The sequence below is a fragment of the Haemaphysalis longicornis genome, unplaced genomic scaffold, assembly GCF_048455015.1.
Source record: "Haemaphysalis longicornis isolate Haplotype H1 unplaced genomic scaffold, Haemaphysalis longicornis Haplotype H1 scaffold_1, whole genome shotgun sequence".
NCBI classification, from domain to species: domain Eukaryota; kingdom Metazoa; phylum Arthropoda; class Arachnida; order Ixodida; family Ixodidae; genus Haemaphysalis; species Haemaphysalis longicornis.
This window is the reverse complement of record NW_027526203.1, coordinates 455992226-456016931: the sequence shown is the minus strand read 5'-3', so window position 1 is coordinate 456016931 and position 24706 is coordinate 455992226. Positions and strand designations below refer to the sequence as shown.

The window sequence follows — 24706 nt, the reverse complement described above, 5'->3', positions numbered from 1 at the left end:
AAACTATTCCATTCTCTTATTGACAGGGGAAAGAATGAATGCTTGAAGCAATCGCTGTTAAAGGTGTATTCGGTAATGGTGTACGCATGTTTGTGTCTTAGGGCTCTGGATTCTGCTAGGGAGATGTATTTTGATGCATCGATGCGGCTGCGGTTATGAAGCAAGTTGTGTATAAATTTTAATCGCGCCAGTTTTGCCCTTGTCGCTAGCGTAGGAAGACCACAAGATTCTAAAAGGTTAGTGGGCGAGTCGGTGCGTTTATACTTGTTGTAGATAAACCTTACGGCCTTCCTTTGTACCCGTTCTAACCTTGCAATATGAGTGGCATATTGAGGAAACCAAACCGTGTTGGCGTACTCTAAAATTGGACGGACGAATGTTGTGTAGGTTAAGAGCCTAGTTTCTGTCGTATTGTGATGCGAACGGGAACGTTAGTTCAATCATCGTTTTCATACGTGTGTCTACTCTCTCGTGCATTTTTGAAACCAAATCCCGGATCTTATTCTTCGCTATATATATATATATATATATATATATATACATATCAAGGTTGCAGTCGTCATTGCCAGTGCTATTCGGCTTTTTTTCGAAATATATAATAGGGCCGAATGACGTGTGCTTGTCACGTTTCTTTGATTCATTGATAAATAAGCGAAAATATAAGTCGAGAAAAAATCCGCCGTTTTCCGGGAGCGGGACTCGAACCCACATCTCCGCATAACCCACATCTCCGCATAACATATATATATATATATATATATATATATATATATATATATATATATATATATATATATATATATATATATATACATTTATATATATATATATATATATATATATATATATACAACGTCCACCCCGACCGCGGGGCAGCGGGAGGAGTGGTGCACCAGAGGAGACAGAAGCCGAGAAGAAAGTTGAATCGAAGGTGTAAGATGGAGAGCGGCCAAAGATAAGGAAGAACGGCGAGTATCCGGTAGTCCGCTGTACTGCAGTATTATAGGCGAAAGTAACAAACGGCAGGATTACGTCCCAATTTCGGTGGTCAGGGCTAATGTACATGGAGATCATGTCTGAGAGGGTTCGATGAAACCGCTCCGTTAAACCATTCGTCTGAGGGTGATAACCGGACGTCGTTTTGTGCACAGTGTCGGAAACACGCAGTAGTTCTTCCAGGACGTTGGATAGGAAGGTCCAACCGCGGTCACTGAGGAGGATGCGTGGTGCGCCATGTCGCAAAATGATGTGATGCAGAAAAACTTCTGCCACCTCTATTGCCGTGACGGAGTTTACTGGCGCTGTTTCTGCGTATCGCGTCAAGTGGTCGAGGGCTGTGACAATCCAACAGTAGCTCGATTGTGTGGAAGGCAAGGGTCCATACAAATCGATACCAACAGTGTCGAAGGGCGCAGACGGACAAGGAGCGGGCTGCAGAAAGCCAGCAGGTGGAGTTGTCGAGCGCTTGCGGTGTTGGCAAGACGAACAGGAGCTAACGTATTTAGCAACACTCGTCGAGAGGCCAGGCCAGAAGTAGCGACTCCTGATTCGGTCATAGGTCTTGTCGTATTCAAGGTGCCCAGCGGTTGCGGCATCGTGATACCCTTCAAGGACAGACCGGCGGAGAGAACGTGGCACGACCGGGAGCCACTTGCGGCCAGTGGGGTAGCAACTGCGCCAGTAAAGTGCACCTTCCCGGAGCTGGAAGTTTTGTAGCTGACGGCGAGCGCGTCTGTTCGGAGGCGGGACATGTCCGGTGAGATGGTCAATGATGGGGCGACAATAAGTGACCGCCCTTTGCAGGGACGGCAAATCTGGCAGCGTGAGAACGTCAGGATAGGTGGTTGGGGCCAGGAAAGTCGTGGTCATCGAGAGGTTTGGAACAGCTGGAGGCAAAGGAGAGGTCAGCGGGCATCGCCACAGGGCATCTGTGTCGAGATGTTTCTTGCCTGATTTGTAAGTTACTGTAAAGTTATACTGTAGGAGGTGCAGAATCGACCGGCCCAGGCGTCCAGTCAAATTTTTGATAGAGGTCAGCCAGCGAAGGCACGGTGGTTAGTCACCACGATAAAGTGACGACCGTGCAGGTACGGGTGAAACTTCTGTACAGCCCAAACAACGGCAAGGCACTCCTGTTCAGTGACCGTGTAATTTAAGCGCAAGTGACTAACTAAGCGCCCAGCTTCCTTCGTCGTTTTCGCTCCATTTATTTACCATCACGACATCATCTTCGTCTTCTCACCTCGCCCGTTCATCATCACCACTTCATCGCTTGGACGCGCAACGCTTGATTATCATCATCGTGGTTCGAAGTCGCTTCTCGGGTTCGGGCTGCTGCTTGCCGAATAAAGGGCCTTCTCGCCTTCAACCAAGCCTTCTCACCGAAGCCTCTCAATATATATATATATATATATATATATATATATATATATATATATATATATATATATATATATATATATATATATATATATATATATATATATATATATATATATATATAGAGAGAGAGAGAGAGAGAGAGAGAGAGAGAGAGATCGGTTTGAAATGTTCCGATCTGGGGTTCCCCCGCCCGTTGCTGAGTGTTCGAGTACTGCAGCCGGGTTTCTTAATTTTCCACCCCTTCCTTACCGCCAAACAGATCGTGTCGCGACCTTTATGGGACAGTGCACCGGGCTTAGAATGGCGCGCTAAGACGAGCAGGAAGGCATCATAGTTGCCAGCATACCACTGTAGCGGTGCATCCATCCCCGTGGACTACGCGTGGCCTCTGGCATTTCCACGAATCTGCATTCGTAGAGCTTTCATCTAGAACTTCCCGAAGGATGGCCCAGTTTCCGGTGCCGCTCTCTCAAGGCAGCGTTTTTGCCAACGTCGCCTTCCGTGTGGAACTCCCGCGACGGTCGACCTCCGGAGTCATCTTCTGCTGTCCTCGCACAAACCAGACCGCATTTCTCACTTTGAAAATATGCATGCAAGGGGACCAGAATCGAAGGAAACATACGCTCCTTTCTTGTCGACAATGGGCGAATAAAAAAAAAGCGTAGTGTTTCATTTATAAGATTTTGTTGCCTCCCTGAAACAGCTTCGCGATTGCTTCTAGGAAAAGACCTTATCTTCTCGCTGTCCAAGTAAGCAGAAGCCCCGAATGGTGCCCGCGATTACTCAGTGTTGTTCGACTTGTGGTGCGACAGTGACACATGGCTTGTGGAAATTGCGCCGCACACCACATGCCCCCCTGTCGCCAGCAACGGCTTCCGAACCGGACGCGATTCGCAGGGCTTCCGCTATCCTGAAGGCGGAGGCTGCCGAATCGTCGAGGGTGGACTTTCGCTGTAGCTCACCGAAGAAGACACCTTTTGGTCGTGCAATACGGGGATACAACGTGTTCCCATCTGTCCTCGCTACTTGTATGGTCTTCGAGGATATGCGATATATATCATAGTGGCAGTCAGGATTCATAAACAGCAAAATCGGGAGGCGCTTGGCTTTTCTTTGCTTCTTAATTGTCGACATTTTTATGGTAATACACCTTGCCTTCGTATTTAGGTTCAAGCTGTGTTAAATTCAGTTTTTGGTATTATTATTATCATTATTATTTTTTTAGTCTATGTTGTCGTGCCTTGTCGTCGTGTACATTCGTTAACATCTCGCCCCTTCGTACCTTTATCCATATGTTCCCCAGCATAAGGCTGATTGACTGTTTGATTACAACTATAATTACAACTGTGTAGCTAAATGCTACAAAGTTGTAACTATGTACTTGATAATTTTTTTTCGTCTGTGTTGCACTGCGAGTGCCTTGCACTATGACCTCTTCGAACGTTTTAAGCGAAAAAAAAGTAAAATACTGTTTTTTTTTGTGTGTGTTGCTTCTTAAGGCGTAAAAAAAAATTCGCAATTGTTCGCTATACGCCACACTACTTAGCAAAGGGAGTGAGTTCACCGTCGAGCTGGCTGCTACCAGCTTTTCGGCCCTCCTTACTACATTTTATTTTCTTGTTGTTGCGAAGGAAATGCAAATAAAATGAAACTGAAACTCAAACTGAAGCAACGCAGTTCAAGCTCCTGGAAGGTGGCGCTCCTTTGTATCGGCCCTCTGTCTTATATTTAGGGTTGTTCGTCTTCGGGTAAAACCAGATTTTACCCTAGTTTTACACCCCGAACACGTTTCGGGAGAACCGAGTTAAACCCGGTTTCTCCCAGGATGGACCTTTTCAAAGTAGCGATCTGCAGAATCATGCACTGACGGTCCGCCGTTCTCAACCAGAACTTGCTGGAAGCAAGCCCCACAAACACGGCTTTCGAACCCAGGCTGGCAAGCGCTGCACTGATGTTGTGCATACCTAAGGAAAGCTGTGATGTCGAGCGAACTTTCTCCCAGCTGAGATACTTTCAACGATCAAGCTGGTCTCGAAAGAGACCAACGCATTGCGCATGCAGACGATAATGTACGTAACCAAGGATGTGTAAAAAATCGATGACTAGCTTTTTTTAAATAAAATACTTCATTTACAAGAAGTTATCAAGGCTCTTTACTGTCGTCATTACGGATTTATTTCCGAACAAGCGCCATATTTCGAAAAGTATTTGCTAGAAAATCCTGATATCCCCCCCCCCCCGATAACCAGCTTGAAACAAATACCTTTTTTAACGCGGTATAGTTATGAAGCTCGTGGTACCTACTGTAAGATAAACTTTTTTTATTACTTAGTACATCTGTAGATTTAACCCGAAAAATCCCGAAATTCGGAACGGTTTTGCAAAAAAACCGATTTCTCTTCGATATACCAGTTTGGATAATAGCACCCGATTTTTACCACCGATTAATTATATATATATATATATATATATATATAATTATATATATATATATATATATATATATATATATATATATATATATATATATATATATATATATATATATATATATATATATATATATATATATATATATATAACCCGAAAACGAACAACCCTACTTATACTGCCCTTGTCTCTCACCACAAGCGACGGAAGCAGTCCACAGGACGGGCAATCTTGAATACATTAACTTCATTTAAGCAAGGCTTCTAATTTGTCACTCATAATTTCTTAACTACGAACTATTTTCAATCGATAAGCTACAAAATGTTTGGTCTAGAAAAATTATTTGCATGGTTGGTAGCGTGACAGCACTGTCAGTGGCCAGCGGTCACATCAGTGCTGTCACTGAAATTCTTCGTCCATTAGTGAGAGTGTTGACTTGAACCCACTACGGCGCCTCCAGTAGCAGTAACATTTTCCCACACTAGTAAAGATAATTAAATGAAACAGATTCCTTCAACCGGCAGGCGGAAAAGGGAGCAACGCCCGTAACGTGCTATGCTATTGTTCGCGGCGTAGTAACTTAAACTCCAGTAAAAAAAAAAAACTGACGTTTCACCTACGCAATCTTTGCACCTCTCTTTAACACGAAACGCCTTCAATAGCTGACTTTCCACTGTGTTCTTGCTATGGCCCAGCACATTTAACGCAGAAATCGAAGGCAAACAGCCGCAACCCGCACGGTGCGCAGGCAGGTGCACACGTCGATCGTCGTGAATGTCCGGACGTTGAAGCAGTGGACCTTGTGACCAATTTGCCGCTCAATTTGCCTCAATTTGCCACTCAATTTGCCAATCAAAGTTGCCACTCAGCAACTTTGACATCACAGCAACCGCGCAGCCCAGGTAGGACCTGGGGGGATTTTTCCACAGGGAGCACTTTTCTGTCTTCGCCACGTATGCGTACACAAATTTGACAGCTTGCAGGGCCTGAAAAAACGATATTTGACATTTTCTTTAGGTTAGTCGTGACTTTCCAGAGGTACTGTATATTTATCTTAATTTTTTCTTTACCTGTGCTCTGCCGTTTACTTTCTGGAGCAGGTGCTACGCAGTGGCAACCAATACTGTTTCCGAATACCCGAGTGACCGCAGGCTTTCCATTTGCAGATTTAAACTGGTGCGGGCCGAATGCTCTCAAAACTTTTGGAGGGTGGATTCCAGACATAACGATGCCTTAGATTGTAGTAATGGCCCATTTTGCCGTGTTTGAGCGAGCAGAATCAAACAGTAGAAAAGTTTTTTACAGGAGCAAGGGTTGTCCCAATAACAAGGAATGGGGCAAGGTTAGCATGACATCTAAAGCTGTGAGTGACCTTCGGAAGGAGGCTCATATGTAAAAGACCGGCCCTTCCGCGGCTAGTCCAACGTGTCTAGAACCTCGTCTGTGACACCACTAAATTCGGCACAATCCTGCTGCTTAACGACAACCAAAAATCGTCGACCTATCTAACGGTCTTGATAACGTTGTTCTCATTAAAATTATGATCCAAGTTGCGATCCACATAAGACAAGTAAATGTTAAACAAGACCTTTGCAACACATGATCCAATATCGATATCACGATTTTGAACACACAACTTGCTTTCAAAGGATACAACTGCTACGCCTAATTAAAACTAACTGCAGCAGGGTTACGAAGTCGTTAACATCAATTCCAGCGCGTTTTGAAACGGGATCACTTTTTTTTTATACAATTTTCTCACGGCATCGAACTATTGATTTTGCGGGATGGAGTGAAAGAGATCTTCTTGATCCAAACACAGATAATGTCCTTACTAAGCACTGTCACGTGCAAAGCAAAGAACGTCAAACGCATTCCATCCTTTAAAAAGATCCTCAATAGTCAAACCGCTCAAATGTTTCAGGAGGTACCGGCTACCATGCAGCTGCGGTACTGCCGGTAGCAGTCCCTGGACGGCGGCCCGAAAGTGAAGCGCCGCCCCAGCCGAAAGCCCGATAGGAGTCCTCAGGCTTTGTTCGCTGCCGCATTTGCGTGCTCGTGCGGTTGTGCGGGGACCGCGGATGGAGGCGCGATAAAACGTTATGAGCCGCCCCTTCGGAAAGCCCATTAGGCGGCCGCGTCCCGGCCACCAGTAGCCGGCTTCCATTTGCTCCGCGAACGAGCTGCATCACGCGCTCGAATTGGTGCCGCCTGCCAGGACGAAGGCGCACACATCACGCGCACGGTTCAAGAAAGGCGCTTCAAGGGGAAGCAACCAATATGCCGGGGAAGGCTCGTAGCAGTTTAGCTTGGCCGCAGGCGCGCATCGCCGCGGAGATGAGATCGCCGCATTTGGACATGCGCCGTCGGTGATTACGGCTCGGTCTGCGGGGTTGTAAGAAGAAGAGAAGCTCAGTGCAACACGGACGTGCTGCCGAGGACAGGCAGTTTATCTTCCGCAGAGGAGATTCTCTTGGGAACCTGTCCGCACGGAGGGCGCATATTTCCTTTTCAGTTGTGTTATCTCTCTCTCTCTCTCTCTCTCTCTCTCTCTCTCTCTCTCTCTCTCTCTCTCTCTCTCTCTCTCTCTCTCTCTCTCTCTCTCTCTCTCTCTCTCTCTCTCTATCTTATCCCCTCGTCTTTCGTGTCTGGAGCCGACAGCCGAAATAACAAAAAATATTTGTTAGTAGCCAATTTGTTAGTAGCCATACCCCTAATCAACAGTACAAACTGTAGTTGATGAAAATCCAAATAAGCTTTGAACTGCGGAACAACGACGTCATTTCTTTGCGCTTTGATTAGCACACTTGAGTAAGAGAACGAAAACCTTGTTATGAACTCTAGCTATGATTACTCGTTTTACAACCACGCTTGGAAGAAAAGCAAGGAGCTTGTAGGTTCTTCGTCATTTGTGTGCGCTCACTCGCCGGAAGGAGCCTCCACTCACTACAGCGCGAGTGGGCGCGCGGCGGGTACTGGGAGCAGGTCTCGGCCAATGGCCCCTTTTCGCTCGGTAGCATTTTCTCTACAGTTGTGGCCTCGCGAGACCAATCTTTTCTGAAGCTTTATTGGGACCTAACTCCGGTCGAGAGGTTTCTCTGCCCACCACGGTGCTTTTGCACGAATACAATAATTTGCGCGGCGAACACAAGCGCACCAACAGATCGATGGCTCAAATATCGCGTCAGGACGACGTACACATAGCGGTATATGTTACATACTTGCTGGTAGCTTGATATATTTGCGGTGATTGATTTTCTCCCCAGAATTTGCGTGGGTGTCCTTCACTTCTAGCACTCTTTTCAAACCTGTAGGAAAGCACCAGGAAAATTACATAAACCTCTTTTTCTAATGAGTGATTCCCGCATGTTTAGGTGTTAACAGCTGCGTCCTGTTATTTCTCCAGGTGTTGCAGACATTCCACGCCTAAAGCTTAATTTAGAGAAACAAAAGTAATAGCTTCACGAGTAAACGGCAGTAAAGGGGTTTAATGGGTCCATCCGCACCTGCAGGAGGGAAAGCCGCAGGCCGCGGAGCACAGGATAGAGCGCCAAACTGAGCCCCCCTAGAGCTTCTCTCCTGTGGCGCATACCCTGTGGCGCATACCTAGGCGGCGAGACAGGTCGATGATCGTGCGCCAATGCGTGCGCCAATGCGGTTCAGTGATACAATCCCTGGGGCAATGTTTATCATAGGTTGCGAAAGGCGGTCGTGAATTCGTAGGAAGAATGCGGTATATGTGCCAGGCACACGAGGCATCTTTGCGCGGGGTTTCCGGGGGGCACCAAACCACCTTCAATGGTTTGCTGTGGATCGATGACGGGAAATTAGCGGAAGAGTGCGAAGCGCACTAGTGCTGCATGTCAGTCAACAGCCATCGACTTAGTGAAAGACACTGGTGAACACCTGCACTGTGCTAACAACTGTCGCGCCAATGTAAACTTTACGCGACGTTCGAAGATTTCCTGACCAAAGTCGTTGTAACACATTCTAATGCTACCCGGGGGCACGAATCCAACGAAATAGGTTCGTGTTTAAAGAAAACCTTCTTTTGTGATGTTCGAAGCGGCGTTGCTTTCTCAGTTATAAAACAGCGGGAAACGAGACTACAGAAAGGGAACACAGACACGGCACTGTCTGTGTTCCCTGTGTCGTTTGCCGCGCTGTTTTATAACTCCGTTATATACCAACTGCCCGCCTTCAATCCGCGTTGCTTTCGTTCAGTTCAACACAAGCACAGCGTCTTAGGTGATTTTCTCGCAATCGCTTCACTCGGTTGTTTCTGTTTCCCTTCTAAGTCCAGTTTTTATGCAAGCTTCCTCGTCCTAATTCGCTGTGCCTGCCGTATACATAACTCAGCTAGCGAATGATACAATCGATACCAAAGCCCTCACGTCCGCTTCGCCACAACGCAGCCGATCTACTAATAACTGAGATTAGGAGAGCGAATTCGGCGAATTACAGAGCCAAGAGCGAGATTTGTCTCCAAAATGCGGTCTGCGCGAACGCCACTAATAGAACCGCTTTTAGAAACGTTGGCCGGCGGTGGTATGTTTGCGCAAACCGAGAATGACTTTTTCTGCGTTGCGCAATGTCACAGCGAATGACCCACTTTTAAACTAAATCGTGTGCTGGGCTTTGTAATTTGCCGAATCGGGTTGTATTAGGCCGAGTGATTAGTCATTCGCGTTTATCGTGGTGAGGTTGACCCGCGGGAATTTCGAACAGTGCGACACGGACGTTGCATGTCATCAGTAGCAAGATGCGGCCTCAAACAAGTTCGTCACTTTCTTTCGATACCCATTGTCTCGCACTTGATTCTTAGCCGTCTACAGAAAGTAATTATTTGTCACACGGCGGTGAATAATTTTAAAAATGGCCAAAACACACGCTGCGAACACTGTTGGGCAGCGAAGACAAAAGAGCGCTCGACACAAACCACGATTGATCGAGGCGCAGTACAAAAGAGTAAGAGAAACGAAGCACATATTTCTAATTTGCGATTTAGCACACTTCCGAGTTAATTAGGCTAATAAAACTTGGAAGCGCTACAGTTTTATCCTGGAAGACAAACATGGAGCTGTCCCTTTCACGGTGGCTCTGTTATGCTACGGGAATGGCTTTGGAGCGGCAGCTTCACGTTATTGGTACTAAAATGCGACCCATGGTAATAGATATGATACGTGCCGAGATAAAACTTCCTACGATTACGTAGTCGGTTGGGCAGTCCAGCGTCACATAATTAATTTGGCATAGTTCCGATAAAATACGAGCACAGCCGTTTTCCGCAACCGTACTGCCTCCCGTAGAAGCCCATCACTTGACAGCAGACGAGAATTTCGGGTTGTTTACGGCTGCACGGTGAAGAAGGGCGTGCGTTCGGGCTAGTTGGTATTCCATAACGTGCATCTTAAGCGCAGAAAAAAACAGGGACACAGTAGACAAGGACAAGCGCTACTTCCAACTGAATTTTATTGAATCAGGGTGAAATATATAGCAGCAAAAATACAAGAGACACAGAAAAGGTTACGATTATACACATATTAAAATAACGGAATCGCTTGCCGCTGTCCCACACGTGCCAGTCATTACCACGACCAGTTCTTTTTTAAGAACGCTGCCTTCTTATCGGACAAGGCCACTGATGTCGTGCTTTTTTCGCATATGCTTGGTCTTTGAGAAGCCAATGACAGCGATTGGTGACGTAATGTTCGCGCGATCTGATGTATCGCTAGAAGCTGTTAAGCGATGTGAGCTATGTGAACAAATGAACTTGTCAGGGTGGTCCAAACAAATTGAAAAATGCACCAAACGGGGGCTAGACATGTTTTTGCGCTGAATACACATAAGGAGGGGATGCCTTTTCGAGTGATAGTGTCAGAACGGCACACCTGGTAGAAAGCCGTAGGTCTGTTTCTACAGAAGCACCTTCAGCTGCTGGACGTTGGGGATTCCTTTCGTACCAAAAACTCCGAAGAGGTCTGTGACTTCTTGACACAGCACTCCCACTGTACATTTAATGGTTTTCCTGTAGACATCAAAGACCTTTATTACTCCCTGCCACATGACCGAGTCCTGGAGTGTGTCGAAGAATGCATTTTTGAGTTTGGTGTAATAGCCTTTCAAAATGAAAGTGGAGTAACAATGCAAGGGTTTCTCGACCTGTTGTCGATGTATCTGCAGTCCACCTATGTTTCCTGGAACGGCAAAACCTTCATACAAAAAAGGGTGTCTGTAAAGGGTCTTGTGTTGCTCCAAAACTGAGCGATCTTTTTCTGGGCCCGATCGACCGGGTGATGGCGGGTAGATTGATGTCAACAAATGTCGTAAAAATGTACAGGTTCATGGATGATTTTTTGGTTGTCCTTCGTAGGGGTGCGTCTAGCTTTGACAATGATGTGCGATCAACACTGGCAGTGTTCGAAGATTGCCTGAAACCACTTCAGATAACTCACAAATTACCAGAAGGTAACGCGCTGAAGTTCTTGGACATGAGCCTCATGTTTTCGGACAACCAGGTTTGCTGGAGTTACGCACCCCGCAGCCAGAATCCCCTCTTGCCATTTAGCTCTGCACACACCAATCTTGGTGAAACGCTCAGTAGCAACGACGTGCTTCAGCAATGCTCTAAAGAAATCCTGTGTCCATCACGTGCACAACGCTGGGGAGGCGCAGGTCTCTGGGCTGAGACGGTCCGGGTATCCTGAACACGTCATTGTGGCAGTCGTTGAGGCTGTCCGCAGGCGTGAGAAACAGGTAATAAAAGTGGCCGAAACAAGTGAGCATGACTGCAACGAGCGCCGTAAGATGGTGGTTATACCGTATATGCACGGTATCGCACATCGGCTAAAGAAAATAGGGCATAGGGCTGGGGTTCGCGTTGTAATGTCCGCACCAATCAAGCTCGAGAGGCTCTCCAGAGATACATGTCCTGTACAAAAAAATTGGGCCCATCTCCCCGCGAGGGGGACTCGAGTAAATGCGTCGCATAGGGGGTGGGTGTATTGCGTTAACGTTTAGTGTTTGGGGAGTTGGTGGTAGTGAATGCGTTGTATCACCAGCTTCTTGACGTAGTTTGAATGAGTCAAGGATATAAGGCGCGTTCGTAGCCTTTGATTCTGTGTCGGTTTTGTGGCGCAGTGGGAAGAGCACCATGTACCTCGCGTTCCGCCCACAGGTAGTGAATGCGTTGTATCAGCAGCTTCTTGACGTAGTTTGAATGAGTCAAGGATATAAGGCGCGTTCGTAGCCTTTGAATCTGTGTCGGCTTTGTGGCGCAGTGGGTACCTTGCGTTCCGCCCGCAGGGTCGTGGGATCGAAACCAGGCGCCGATAAGTATTATTTTTTATATAGTGTAGGGGGAGGGGTGCGGACCTGTTGTTGAGAGCGAGGAGGGTAGCGTGATGCGGGAGAGGAGGAGTGGGGGAGAGGGCACACCTGCACGCTGAGCTGTTGCGGACGCACTGCGGACGCTACATGTGAGTTAAAGAAATGCTCTGCATTTAAAAGAACATACTGGCTGTAACGTTGGACACCAAAACAAGTACGTGAAATGTGATAGAGGGGTTGTGTACCGTGTTCCGTTAGCCTGGAAGGGTATATATAGGGCAGACGGCACGGTGCGTCAACTCCAGGTTACGTGAGAATCAAAATAACGTACACGTACAGAAGAAAGGATGGGAACCTGTCGACTCACTGCGGTGAATTCCCCAAGTGTGAGCCATACTTTAAAAACTCTGTGATATTGTTTCACGACTCTGGTCAGCGCACGCGTGAGATAGTAGAGGCAGCTGAAATGCAACTAGGTGCTTTTGAGTGTGTCAGCACGACATCAGTAGCCTTGTCCGATAAGGAGGCAGCATTCTTAAAAAAGAACTGGTCGTGGTAATGACTGGCACGTGTGGGACAGCGGCAACCGATTCCGTTATTTTAATCTGTCTATAATCGTAACCTTTTCTGTATCACTTGTATTTTTGCTGCTATATATTTCACCCTGATCCAATAAAATTCAGTTGGAAGTAGCGCTTGTCCTTGTCTACTGTGTCCCTGTTTTTTTTCTGCGCTTAAGATGAACGTTACACGGTGAACTAACTGGTTATGACAAGTGAATTAAGCTCGGCGTATTGATAGAGCCGTCTTAGCGGGCAAATTGAAGTACGATTTTTTCCAGCATTGAGAGCTGCAGAGCATTCACGAGAAAGTTGGCTTTTTCGCAAAGCGCTTTGTTGTGCCGATGCCTGACACGATTGGACTATTGGTGGGGAGCGGTACAGCTCCAGCGTAAAACGGTCATATCCCTACACTGATCGCAGAACTAGTCCTTGTGGCTACTGCGCCTCTCGCCCCTGAAACATTTCCTGACCTTTATCTCCACTCCCGAGGCAATGACCGCGCTTTTGATAACATCAATCCATGCTTAAGGGGCAAAATTCCGAACATGCTGACCTTGCGCCATCAAAATTTGCGAACTCGGGTTCTCAGGGCCCACTGCCCAGACTCACCACAAACGAATTAATTCGTTCGCCCCAAAGCAGTGTGTGATATTTCCAGCATTATAAAAAAAATTGCAAGACGAAATTCAGATGGTTGTTCGGAAGACTGCAAGACGAGATTCAGGTGCTTACATGCGCTAGAACGAAGTATCGGGACCACGAACATGACGGCCAGAGAATGAATGCATGCATGGCCTCGGGCACCTTTTTGCACTGCCCACCCTGTTACGGCCGGTGGCGCTCAAGGTTTTTTACCGATCGGGAAATCTTTTCTTGAGTCAAATTTCTACGTCTCTATTTCATCGGAGATTTTCACAGAGTAGTAAACCGTCCAAATCTGTAAACTCTGCTGCATACATTTGCGCATGCATGCTCGTCGAGCCCGTTAGCTGATTTTCCTCGTGTACGTCCAGCTCAACACGTACCACGATGGCCTGAGAGAGCAGCTAACAATGCGCGTCATCGGACCGTGACGACGGTTGTTTCCAGCGGATGAGACAATTAGGGGCGCCTGTTTCTAGCGACCTTCGCATCCTGCTCTTGTCAGCCCTATGGGCTCGTTGATTCGCCAGAGCCTACGTAAACTCGCACGCGAAAATTAATATCGCACACCGTGTTCATTGCGTAGCGCAGGCGAATAAATAGATTTGCAATTCAACGTGTGTCGGGCCTCATTAAAGGCAGGCAGAAGCCCCTCAAATCTGTCGCGTGGAGGAGCTACTCGTTTCAATAAAGGCCAATAAGGTAGGTCGTTTCAATGAAGCATTACTCTTGCATACACACTGTAGATTGCATTCAAAATTCTGCTGATAACATGGGACGGTCGTCGTCTTCTTTCATGCTCTCTTTCGTACCGACGAATTCCTTGCATGCCACGCGGTGCCGCTCGTGAGCACCGAGCCGGGCCCTGTGCGGGGACAGCGGTCGCCTCTTTGTGCGCATTTCTTCGAGCCAAGGAAGCTTGATTCTCGCTGAACTGAAAAATAGACGGAACGGAAGGAGAAAGGACGGACATAGGCGGAACATCAAAGGAAGCCACTTTTATATTGTCCGTACTAAATATTGTTTTCAGCATGTGCTCAACTGTTGCGGGCGGCCCTCAAAATGATCACACTAGCTGTAGCTCCGCATGGTCTGATCCAGGCTATGCTCACTACGTATCACAGGCACAACCGGGAGGAGGACAAGTGCTCCGTCGATGGCGATGGTCTTTTTTTTTTAATCCGGGCTTGCGTCTGTAAGGCCATGATGATGTTGTGTAGGCAAGACATCGAAATTGGGGCAGCCAAGAAAAAAAAAAAGAAAAAAAAAATCGATGTCTTTGGTTTCTTCGCTGCGAAGTCGAGAAGTGCAACAACTTCCCTTCCGTTGTATGGCCTTCCATACCTTGAGCTAGCTCCAAGAACTCTTACGCACAGCGTCGGTGAATTTTTTTATTTATTTCTACGTTGTTAGACAGACAGACAGACAGACAGACAGACAGACAGACAGACAGACAGATGGATGGACGGACGGACGGACGGACGGACGGACGGACGGACGGACGGACAGACAGACAGACAGACAGACAGACAGACAGACAGACAGACAGACAGATGGACGGACGGACGGACGGACGGGATTTTTCCGCAGGGGTACACAAAGAGAGCTGTGTCCTCTCTAATAGTCAGAAGGAGTGTAGGTTAGAATGAAGGCTATTCGTTAGAACAAGATCCAGTCGCGGTGCAGCCGAAACTTTTCTAGGAGGCTAATTTGAAGTTTGGAGGAAATGTTTCTTAAGGTTAGTTTAGGTATACATTTCGGTCGTAAACCCAAACAACACTGTACATGCAGTTGCTTCCATCCTGCTGTTAGAAACGGCGTTATCGAATGGCGTAGCTTTAAATTTTGCTAACGCAGCTTTAGAGGATGCTGTTGATCAGGATTTTGCCGGTCAGGGGAGGGGGGGGGGGTGCAATTTTTCCACCCAAATTGTAATGGAATTCAGCCCTTATTGCAATGGCCGCAAGCGACACATCAATCCAATTCGCGTATAGATTGAGTATTTTGTCTTCCGTCGATCTTTGGATTGGTAGATGCGTTTCTATCTTTCGGCAAAGCGAATCGCAAATTATTGGGCAAGGCCATGGTTGGTGGGAATGTGTCAGCAGCTTCGTCCTTCCTCCACCCTCAAATTCCTGCCCGTTCATCGCACGAAATTATCCGACTCACTCAGGCGGCCTGAATGCAATTGTTTCCTCTTTCCTAAATGACGTACAGGGACGTACAGTGGAACAGGAGACTTTTATCGCTTTATGGACCAAATTCAAACTTGTTTACTACGAGCTGAAGCTACACCTGGACTATGGGGCACACAGTAGTGAGCGGCTACGTCTGATCGTTGACGCGCGGCGATGAACAGGAGCTGATCGGTGTGGTGATCAAAAGGAGAAAAAACGGCCACGTTGCGCGAATTAATTTTTCTCGGGTCAGAACGCAGAGCGCTACAATAAGCGTAGGGCAGAGAATATAGGCGGGGATAAGAAAGAACGGGCTGAGAGAAAGTTGGTGTCAAAAGGAAAAGTATAGTTAAGGAAAACGAAGCGCTAAAAACCTGGACAGAAAAAATGAAGAACGACGAGGCAGATGCGCTTTGGTCTCGTCGTTCTTCGTTTTTTCTGTCCTGGTTTTTAGCGCTCGTTTTCGTTAAGCAATGCACCAACTAGCCCAACAACATATTTTACTGGAACGTATAGAACCGCGATAAGAAAAGTCCGTTGTGGCCGAAATTGTCACGTGCAGCTTATGTAGCATCCGTTCGGCGTCCCGTTGTGCGATCGCCATTCTCGCGGCGATGGTTAGTCAGTCTACGGGGATCGCGGCAGCTTGGAGCTTGTTACACCAAGGCTTTTCACAAGCTGGTGGATGATGGCGAGCAGGAGTTCTCTTTCGACGGCTCCACGCGTAAGCGTAATCACCGCAAAGGGCCGGCATCACTATCTCGCGTGAACGACGGATGCTCACCAGAAACCACCGCCGAGCGCACTGCGAGCGCGAAAAACGTCCGCGGTGCTGGGCGGCGACGACCTGACTCCAGCGTGCGCTACCTTTAGCACAAGGAAAGCGAACCCTGTCTTTTCGTCCCTTCACCGCCTGTACTCTCCCGCTCACCCGGTTCTCGTGCCTCTCCGAACCCCCATCCTCGCACAAGACGCGCAAGGCATGGATCGCATGCACCTCTGCGCAGGAGCTTTTCACTGCCATTTCCGGTCAAATCGCTTCGATCGGGTCTTCACAAACGCAAACATAAACACTTACTGGGAAAGGCCTGAAGTTACCACAGAAATTCGTCACCTTTCGCGGGGCTATCAGTTTGCGAAGGAGAGTTTCAAGACGCCATGATGGGCATAGGCGTGTTCCCTGCATGGCAGCTAGCCAAGGGACTTCGTCAGCGAAACAAATGCGTTTTATGTGACTGCTGAGGAGTAGACCATGCCACCAGCTAGAATTTTCGAGCGAACGACGGCACGATGACTCGAACAACGAGGCTGAAAGCAAGAGGTGCAGCCAGGCGAAACAAGAAACGAGACTGTGGAGCTTGACCCACTCGTGACTTGCCGCACAGCTCTCGCAACCGAGGTCGACAGGCGTACGCGCGAACCGCACGTGCTGCCGTGTGTGTGCAATGTCGATGTTCCCGCCGTGTCTCCCGCGGAGTCTCGCCTGCAGTCGCCACCGGAGGCCCGAGCGGACCGCGTGATTGACGTCGGCGACGCGCGCGCGCCCGCGTCCGCAGCTGTCCGCTGCTGCCGTGTGTGTGGCTACACGACTGCTCGGACCGCCTCCCCGCAGCCGACACAGCCGTCGCTGCTGCCGCCGCCGCCGCCGCCGCAGCCGCTTGTGCGCGTCCTCGGCAAAGCCGAGTAGCAGCCGCAGCAGCGCGCCTTGGATCGCCACGTGTGTGTCGCGCGCACGGCCGTCTTGGTGTCGTCGTTTTCCCTACGGCATCCCTGGCCAGGCTGGCGCTTCGAATCCGGTGCACCCCATTCTCTGCTGAGTCTTGCCTACGGCGGTGCGAAAGTGTCAACGTCGCACACGGCTTTCGGTGGTGAATACACTCCACCCCACGACAGCCGCGGTGAGTGAGGCACTCGCTTCTACCGAAGCTGTCATAAGTCGACGGCTGTCATTTTCCACTCGTTAACGACAGCGTTTCTGACTCGAGCCAGGCTTATACGGGTCTGAGGAGACGCTTTGACCTTGTACTTTTTTTGTCGATTCCTGTCGCGTGGTGGAAAAAGATCGGAAGAAACGGTTAGCAAACAGGCCAAACAATCGGGGTTGCGAACCAATGCGAAGCTATTCATGCCTGGATATATTGTGCTTTTGTCCTTAGCTCCTTTCTTGTTATGGCTCCAGCGACCTGTTTGCCCGCAAGTCGGGCAGTATGACGACAGAGGTGTTTTGGTCATTGCCGATGTTGTTGGTGGTCAGGCATACGTTGTCGTCAGTACAGGGCCATGACAGCGTCAGAATGAGCCTTGTTAGCAACAAACACCAAAAGTGGGCTTTGTTTTTGGCGGTAAGCTTAACGTAATAACGGCTGCTCTTCGCGCGAGGAGCATTTTATATTTTTTCGTACTTACATATAGCTAAAAAAATGGAACACTTTTTTTTTTGCTACAGAATGGAGATTCCGTGTTTTGTCTTTTATTGTTCATTCATTACACCTCATGCATAGAGACGGTATACGTTACCTGGACGGCCGTGCTCAAGGGTTCTAGTAACCCTTGATCACATTTCTGGCCCCAGTTTCGTCCTGTAGACTTCGTTGACAAAGGAATATATATATGGAAACATCACGCCGTGTTCACTTTCTATGGCGACGAGAAACGCACTGTTTACATGCAGAAATCTGCAAAGGTCAGATGTTTCTTGCTGCCTGCTAGACAGACTGCAAAAAACAATACCCGCGAAAGCGGTGAGTCGCCACCTCGATGCGTTATAACCGAAAATAATACATTCAGGCAGAAGTGTTTTTGACTTGCGGTGGCGTCGATAGGTTGGGCCGTCCAGATGCTACAAATAAAGTTCGCTAGCATTGTTCAGCCGTTACACAGACCCAGCGATTGTTATACGAAGCTTCCATTATGACAGGTGTTAGCGTGTTCAGCCGTTGCCTCGGTTCGGCCGCACCGAGCTAGAGTGGCGCTACAAACACCCATGAATAGTACGTAATGGTCTTATGCTCGCCAAAAAAGCTTCATCAAGGACGAGTTGCTGCGAAGATGGTAACTCTTCAAACTTCAGGACTATTTTTGGTACTTTGATTCCAGATGCGGCAATGTAGATACCTTTATTTTGTAGGCATTTATCAACTGTGGCTCCAAAACAAAGTTATGTGTATTCTCAGCTCTGTACGCAATTATGGACCTTTATGAGGTTGCGTAGCAGCGCGATATGCTATATTACGAAACAGCAAGATTGTGTTGTTGCGAGGTCATGTCACTGCCTGTGACGTGACAGTGACCATCAACAGGTGGGCGGGCTGGAATGAGCGTTCGTCTCGTTTTATCGACTCCGAGCAGGAAAGGCGCGGGTCAGACGTCGAGCCTGACCAAGGCTCGCAGTAGATAAAAAGATAAATAATAAAAAACGCTCCTCCCTTTCATTTAAGCTGCCGTTCACTATGTTTACTTTCGCTCGTGTCCCCGCGCTTTCTATCACAGCGACAGCTGTCAATCGATTATTTTTAGGTGGGGTACATTGTCCCGGCTTGTATCTGTCACTGCAGATATGAAGAACAAAATGGTATTGCAGTTCAAAAGTTTGGGGTATCGAACCCAGCATATTTTTCTTCCGAGGCGGGCATCTTAACCACGTGGCCATGAGTACTGCTTTTTTAGTATGGTATTTATCCGATTAAAAGATAATGCAGGCAAATAAATTTAAATGCAAATAAATGCACTCACGTGGATGGGATGGAAGTAAAATTAAATGACAAGACTAACCTGTGCATAATGAATGAGCAATTTAAGTAGGGGATACCGGCCTGGGTGGAGGTCATTTTGGTCCTGCACATCTTTCAGGTTAGTGATGATGTAGCAGAAGTGTGATCTGGAAGAAACCATCGGTTTCTTCCAGATGTCTGTAGGCAGTGCGCGTTTTCCGTAAGCTGTACAAGCGATAAAAAAAAAACAATTATAAGGCACGAAATCGTCTTTTCCGCGTGAAACAATTAAGATGCGTCACAGTATCAGTTGCCAAGTCAAAGTCCGCCAGCATGGGCTATTCAGCGTGGACTCACGGCCGACTTCAGATTCGGCCATGGGTCGACGGTGATAAGAAGTTATATTCACAGGCTTTGTATTCAAGGTTTCAACACGTTTTAATTCAGTACTAGGGAGAAGTGAAATTCAGCACAGCTTTTATATTCCGCACAAATGAGAGATGTAAACAATGAAATGCGTGCCGTTGCTGCATGAAACCTCTGTCCACACACACGTGCCACATAACAGCTATCCACACGGAGGGTTGACCACGGTAATGCAAGTAACTTACTAATTACTATATCTGTACGGTAACCTCCCCCAGACCAAAACCCAATATGGATACGTGACACATGCCCACACGCGCGAGTTTTCTTTTCTAGTTTCAAAGTTACAACTAAAAGATGTACCACATAAAATATTTTCTTGAAGAATCATTGCAGTCGAATAGCTGTATGCCGTATCACCTTTGGGTGAGTGTTTGTGAATTTTTATGATATCTCGGTTGAGCGACAGAACTTAGTACTGTATTCGCTCCCCTTCTTTTTATTCGGTTTCCAAGGTTTTCAGTGATGTCCCTAGCCTTGACGTGGAAGCTCGTCCCAAATATTCCGAGTTTCACCGAGTCACAGGGGGAAAAGGGGGGGGGGGGGGAGAGTTAAAAAGGGTTAGTGTCTCCAGTCTCTTTTTTCCCGTTCAAGCAGTACAAACTTAACCTCGCCAGTGGTGACATCATAATTTATCAATCAGAAATGTCTTGCGTGTTCGCTATACTTGAAAGTTGCGCAGAAAAAGAAGACAGCGCAAAAGAGGATAAACGTATACGGACATTCTTCGTACTGCGCGCGTACGGTTCTCCTCCTTTCTGTCGCCTTCCTTGCGGTCCAACTTTAGAGCAGAAACCAATCAGGAAGATGGGCTATAAAGCGGCACTGCAATGGGCCGTTTCTGAACGCATTTTATCCAAAACGCCAGTTGGCTCATTCATTAAAGTAAATAAACAAAAAGAACAGACGAGAGGCTGTACTCATATATGCGCCGTAGCAAATAGTGGAATATCCTAATGTCTTAAAATAAACCTTTGGAGCGGTAGTTAGTATGTGCGCACTGGCGACACCGCAGAGGTGAAAACCCGAAGAAAATATTCATTTTTGGCAACCAGCGCAGAACAAAAAACAATTCGCAGCAAGAGAGGACAAACCTGGTTTGTTTTGCGCTGTTGATCAAGAATGAATCAGCATACTTGGCCATATGCTTGTGCTCTTGAAAACATCCATTATGCACTGTTGCTTCTTTCAAGATAAGTATACTTCTCTTGAAATATGAGCCATAGAACTTTTTTAGACTGTTCCTGTGTTAGTCTATAACATAGTTACCGACTCTTAGCTTTTAACCGTTGTAAGCCTGTTCCAACCCCGATTTTATTGCGACCTTTTGAAAGGTTTACAAAGTTAACAAGTCTAGAAAAGTAATAAAATTACGTGACAAATTACAGTCATTGAATAGTAGCGACGTTAGATTTTAAGCACTTTCGTACAGTAGTAACGTAGCTTGCAAAGTACAATACGATTTTGAGCCGAGAAATCTGCCACGTTGTGTTCAGTGTTTAAATGTATCTAGATTTACATGCAGCAACTGAGCTTCTGAGTGGGGGTTGGGCAGCTTTGTTGAAGAAAATAAATTTCTTTTATGAACGTTTATTTTGCCACAGTTCATATATATGGGGGTATGAGTTGATGACGAAAGGTGATTAAATAAAAATGAAAATGTTCGCTTTGCGGATGTAGTCAAGGAGTGAACGATGATGGCGCCCATCATCGTTCACTCCTTGGCTCATCCATGCGGCGTATGCGGAGGCGTCGTCTACGCAGAGGCCCGTCGCCGCAAGGTGCCGCAGTCTCGTCGGCCTCAAGGCGAGGCAGGACCACAGCAAGTGGTGGAGGTCGGCGATCGCGTTCGCTGCGGTGGCAAACTGGGCAACCAGGGTTTGTAAAGGAATCTCGGTATTGAGGCCAGTGGCGGGTCACGGCAGGAGTTAAGGCCACCCCCACCCGAATCCTCCTGAACGCAACCTCCTCGGCACGGGTAAGACCCGGGGGGAGGGTGGCAGCACACGGTGGAATGAGAGCACGTGTGCGGCGCCGGAGGGGTTCTTTTCTCGTCATCAGGAGGAATTACTCACCATGCTGCAGAGTCAGTGTGGTGGTTAAGATTAAGGAGCAGTAGTTTTGACTTACAGCTTTTTTATTGGCATTAGGTACCACTCGGAAATCACAAAACCGCCAAAGTCCTTCCTCCTCCAGCGCTTCAGTTCATCATTTAATTTCAGGGAGGAACAGCACAAATAACTGTGCGTGGACGAGTACTTATAGATGATGATTGGCGCTTTAAGCCACTCGTCATGCCACAGATTTTCATACGTCAAGCCACAGCTTCCTTGAGAAAATTGTGGATGGGAGGTACACGCGAGAAGGGTCAAACATTCGTCCCTCGTGGCTAACAAAGTCTCTGCATCTATGCTTGATAATGGCTCCAAAGGTGTTTATGCAAAGTCTGCACCAGGCCAAAAGGTGACTGCGTACTTCTGAGGGACAAAAGTCTTCAGGAGCAGCTATCAGAAAGCAGGGCAGCCTACCAGAGAACACAAGAATGAAGGAATTGCAGGGTGTTGCATTGGCGAAGGCGTCCCCGTACCGAGCTCCTTCGCCTCCGTCATGTAGTGGTAGCGTGGTGGACGAGCGGCGAGCAGAAGAGGGGCTTAGGTGTTGACAACAAAGAGCCTAGAGCAAAACTTAACTGCTTTACTGCATGGCGAGAGATGAACGGCGAAGATATAGGAACAACATAGGGGCTTTTAGTTCAACCTAAAATTAGCCAAAATGTCGACTGATACGAACCGCCAAGAAGGGTGGAAAATATACACAGAAGCGGCAACGGTTCCGCTGCTTCCAGAGATTTTCACACGTCCCGAACAAGTACAGACGCACAAGAACATCCTTTCCCGGTCCCGTAATAGCCGGCGCACGTTGAGTCCTGAGAAAACGAAAGGAGAGATCTCCGTAGACGGCGTTCACTCTCAGAGTCACGTCTCAACACGTCCCCGCTAGAACCAGTTTGTTCCAGATTTTGCAACTTCCGTGGGCATGTACCGTCCCCAGCAAGTGTCCTCGCGTCGGACAAGCTCCTGCTTCTCGTAGCTTGTTTGAGGAGGATGGCTTTACCACATAGTACAAGAAGCGTCCCCGCACTACACCAAATTTTCAGCACGCGCGCACAGGCTAGCGATGCGCTAAATCGTAACAAAAGCGACTATGAAGCTCAGAACAGGTACTGGTCTTTCTTGAAGGAAGTGTTGTACTGTTTGTAGGCAGTAATCGCCAGGCAATGCTTTATAAGCCAGAAAAACAACAAACGCGGTGTATTGAGTGGACTGCCACTTGCCGCTACTTTCAGGACATTTGCCCCTCTATAGAGTATTTTGTCTGTCTTGGCTAGGTCGACCGAAGCCAAAAATTGGACACAAGGTGAAGAGGCTTGCGCGCGAACCGAGGGCTGATGACATCACCTTCCTCTTATTTTCCCGAGCTGGCCACTTTCCGCCTTGGCAAACTGGGCAAACTCTGAAAACACGGGGGCTGACTCCGAGCATTAGCCGTTTTAAGGCAATAGCGCTCCTTTCCGGCAGAAATTTTAAACGTTATTGGCTACTTTTAGTGACTGGCGATCATTCAACTGACTGCATAACCAGGAAGAAAAAGAAATTTCCCTTACGGTGCACGATGATTATATATAAATAATTTCGTTAGAGAGTCATTATTTTTTAAACTTGTAAAAACGATCTTCAGAGCGTCGTTAAGCCGGAATATTGTTACGCGGCGTCAGGACAAGAACTATGGACGATGTGAACGTTGTATTTTAAATATGCACAAGATGACCATGAGTTACACCACGCCAGGCAACGCACCACAGGTAGCTTCGTCGTTGTCGTCGCCATGGGTGTAGGTGCATGCACAACGCCCCGCACCACTGCCGTGTTCGTCGTCTCCTCATAATGTGGCAAAAGCTGTGAGAAAACGATGAAGACGACATTGGCGCGTGGGGTTGTGTACTCTCATTAACCTAGGCCAAATTCTAAATTCTTTCTTCTGCTCCATTATTTTGCCTCGCATGATTGATTGTAATGAAAACATAACTCTTCTTGGCCAATCCCCCCAAGTGGGTATGCGCCATTTTTCGGGCCACCACCGCCACCACCAGCCCCTGTGGAGAGAGAGAGAGAGACAACCTTTAATAGAAAAGGATGACCACTGGTCACGATGGGGGAAATGAATGAGCCCCTGTGGCGACGACGAATGTGCGTGTATGTTGCTACTGAGTCACCGTCATTAGTGGGGTGTACATCATCTAGTCGCCATTATCCAAGTGCATTTCCAGCGCTGAACAGGCGTCCGGCTCCTCCGTCTTCGTCGCCGCGATCATACCCGGCTCGAAGCCACTCTTTTATGCTCTGCTGAGGACTGAGCGAGACACGTGGGATTTTCTCTCGGGAAGCGGCTTCCCTTGGGTTCCCATTTGGATCTTGTTCGGGCAGCCGTCTGGTGTTTGTGCGACCCTGCTTCAATGGTTGCTGAGACGGAATCTCTGCAGCGGAAATGAATTCGGACGGGGCCACGGCGGCCGCCGTAGCCTCATCCGAATCCACGAGCTTCTGGGTGTACTTGGTGCCGGTCTTCACGTTCACCATAGCTCTGGCGTCGTCCTCGATGTTGTGGGTTCCACCCCCCGGTGCTGTTGGTGCCACGAACATTCCCGACTCCGACACTCCCACTGGCGCTGCTCGTGCTGGCACAACCTCTGAACCTGACCCCTCTTCTCCGCTGCCTGGGGCGCCGAGCTTTTCGAGCCTCCCCCAAGTAGAGCGCGGTGAGCGTGCAGGGGTGCCCACGGAAGCGGTAAACGAGTTCATGCGATCATCGCCCCCTGAGGTTGCGTTGCTAATGGAATCAGCGCCTTCAGGGTCTGTATCGGTCTTGCGGTAATGGCAGCAGAGTGGCCGGGTGGCGTAAAGACTTGCTTGATTCTCGTTCTAGGCAGCTGCTTCTCGCTCCAGCGCAGAAGCGTCCAGGCCCGTGCAGCTCCTTACGCAAACTCTTC

General features: G+C 47.9%; 1 protein-coding gene across 3 annotated transcripts in view; it reads left to right on the top strand.

Annotated features, from left to right (window-relative positions):
* Cpx (synaptic transmission protein complexin) overlaps positions 1-24706 on the top strand; it is a 682070-nt gene that overhangs the window by 450015 nt on the left and 207349 nt on the right. Inside the window, exon 1 of one of the 3 annotated variants that reach the window (XM_077687871.1) lies at positions 17098-17421. The exons of the other annotated variants lie outside the window; for them this stretch is intronic. The gene's annotated coding sequence lies outside the window, so the exon portion shown is untranslated. Of the gene's footprint in view, positions 1-17097; positions 17422-24706 lie in introns of those variants that run through there. 3 annotated transcript variants of the gene reach the window in all.